The sequence below is a fragment of the Cynara cardunculus genome (assembly GCF_001531365.2).
Source record: "Cynara cardunculus var. scolymus isolate 2C chromosome LG 16, CcrdV1, whole genome shotgun sequence".
Classification (NCBI taxonomy): domain Eukaryota; kingdom Viridiplantae; phylum Streptophyta; class Magnoliopsida; order Asterales; family Asteraceae; genus Cynara; species Cynara cardunculus.
In genome coordinates, this window is record NC_037543.1 from 17,317,831 (window position 1) to 17,320,974 (window position 3,144).

The following is a 3,144-nucleotide window of genomic DNA, read 5'->3' on the forward strand; positions in this document are numbered from 1 at the left end:
GAAAATAGGAAACGAGGGCTTTTGATATGAATACCGATTCTATCCTTTTTTCTTAAATAAAATGAATATTAATTATTTTTTAATTTTTAATTTCCTAAAATAAAATAATATAATCTAGGCCATTGATCAAGAAAATGGATGGATGAGATTGGTTTACACGGTTTACACAAATGGATCAAGTTTTCATTTGAACGCTCCTCTATATATATATATATATATATATATATATATATATATATATATATATATATGTTGTCGTCGTCGTCGTCGTCGTCGTCGTCAAGGATGCTATTAATCTACCTGGTAAAACAAGAAGCATCCATTCCTTCCTTTGGCACAAGCTTACCAATCAACTTAAGGAGATGGGCATCAAATGGTCTAGCTGTGGTGTTAGCAAGTAACATGGCTAAAGTTGAAGCAGCAAGTGAGAAACCATGTCCATCCATTTCTTGTAAAAGCATCTCTATCGAGTCATGTTGTTTGTTCTTTAATAATCCTCGGATAAGAACGTTGTAAGTGGCACTATTTGGCGGGCAACCTCTCTCATTCATTCGGAGAAACAAATCTTTAGCTTCCCCCACTAGACCTTCCCGACAAAAACCACCAATCATCACTGTATATGACCTAACGTCGTGTTGCAAACCTCAAACACTTAGGTCGTTGAAGAGATTCCTTGCGATATCAAGCTTCCCACATTTACATGCACCATCCATGAGGATAGTGTACACAACAATATCTGAATTTAGCTTCTTGTCACCCATCAAACTGAACATAGAGATTGCTTCCTCCACTAAATGGTTATTGCATAGACCCTCCAAAATTATCCTGTAAGTGCATTTTTTGAGGATCTGATTGCGTGCTCGCATCTCGTTAAAGAGTTTTTGTGCAGCTTTACAATGTCCAACTCGAAACAATCCTTGTAAACATGGTGTTGTAAGTGACCACATCAGGTTTCATACCATTTTCAGTTATTTCATGAAACAAATGCAAGGCCTCGTCTATCTTCATTTCTTTGCAATAGCCATTCAATAAGCTATTACAAGTCACGATATTAGGGACCAGACCTCTAATGCTCATCGAATCAAAAGCTTCCCTTGCTTTCGTCATTTCACCCCGCAAACAATACCCATCAATAAGAGAATTATATGTCACCWCATTGGGATCCTTTCCTATCTCGACCATGACRTTCATAAGAACCTCTGCATCTTCAACTTTACCTTCCTTGCAAAATGCGTCGACTAATATATTAAAGGTTACGACATCCGGAGATATCCTTTCGTCCACCTCCATTTCTTTGAGCATTTTAGAGCCATCATCCCAATGACCTAAGTTACGGAGGCCACCAATCAAAGGGTTGTAAGTGACAACATCAGGTAAGATGCCTTTGTGGACGATCATTTCTTTGAAGAGTTTTAAAGCATCATCTATCMTTTGGTCCTTGCAAAGACCATCGATGATGGTGTTATATGTGACAACAGTAGGCTTACAACCCCTTTCATTCATCATCTTAAGCAACGCAATGGCTGTATCGTAATTGCCAAACTTGCAAAGTCCTTTGATCATTGTGTTGTATAAAACTTCATTAGGTTCACAAAGTTTCTCTTTGATAAGCTTCTTGAATAATGTTTCTGCCTAGAGATTCCTATCTTCTAGGATGAGTCCATCTAAGAGAATAGTAAAAATCCACACATCGGGCAAGACACCACGTTTCAAGCCATAGGCTACTACTGCAAAACCCTCACTGGTGTGGAACAATTGGCAATAACACTTGATCACGATGGCAAGAGTGTACTCATCAACAGGAACACTAATGGCAACCATTTGTTTAAAAAGATCAATGGAACAAGAATAGTGTTTCATTCTGGTGACCGTTTGCAACAATTGGGTGAATTTAACAACAGATGGCAATGGTTGTCTTTGTGTCATTTCATCGAACAGTTCGAGGGCATTATCAAGCTTAGTAATTTTTTCAAACATAGATCGAGGACGATCAAACTGGGGTTTATGATTCAAAGCGGAATTTGAATAAAACTGAGGTAGAATGGTTTGGGAAAGATGAATTCGAGAAGATAGTTCAGAAAATGAAAAATTGGTCATGGGAAAAAGAAGCGAAGCAGGAGCAAAACCTTTGAAGGGATTGGAGACGATGAAAGAAACAGCTTGTTTTGGAATCTTCTTCATCATCAACTACTTTGATTCACAAATGAATGGAAGCATCAATTCTGGTGCATCAATGGAATGCTCTCTGCTACTTTTGCGACCTTCAATTTTTTTTTCAGTGTCTACTGTCTACAACGATGCTTTACATTTTTAATTATAAATAAATCTTATAGAATAAGCGGATAACGTAACTGAAAAAAATATCTGTAATTCTCATTAATTAAAAGCTTTTTAAATAAGGATGTGATACAAGTAGATAATTATGATAGATATTAGTTATAACTTATCTCTAATATGTTTATCGTTATCTAGCTCGTCATATTCTTTAACGATGACACACTTATCTTACGACAATAGTTATATTTTAAAGGGTAAAATGCACAAAATAGCAATCTACTTTCATAAATTTCTTTATTATAATATTGTACTTTCAGTTTTTCTTATTACAGCAATGTACTTTCAAACTATTTTTTATTAGGACATTGTACTTTGAAAAATTTACCCATTATAGCATTAGGTAACCTTTTGTTTTAAATTTACCCATTATACTAGGTTTCCATGTTACCTCATTGTCCACGTAAGCTGTCCACATGTACTATAGTGATGTGACTTTCTTACTACATCATTGTACTTTCAAAATTATTTTATATAGCATCTACTAGTTCTTATTAAACACTGTATTTTTAATTTTAATATTTAGATATTTTACATGTTATTTAATAAATGAATTAACAAAATTCTAAATTATTCATTAATATACCAATATCAATAAAACTAGTAGAACACAACTTATTTCGCTAACATTTTTAAAATATGTGTTTTTTGAAAAAAGAAAAATAATAATTGTTCATTTTTTTACCAAAAAATATTATCTTTTAAATAATATATTATATTTGTTCAAAAACTTTTTTACTTGACGTATAAATATATTAAATTAATTAGACTTTTTTGAATTATTTATTAATATAACAATATTAAAAAAAT

General features: G+C 33.4%; 1 pseudogene; it reads right to left on the reverse strand.

Moving 5' to 3' along the window:
• Nucleotides 1–296: 296 nt before the first annotated feature.
• LOC112529050 lies at nt 297–2,181 on the reverse strand (annotated as a pseudogene).
• Between the last annotated feature and the right edge of the window lie 963 nt (nt 2,182–3,144).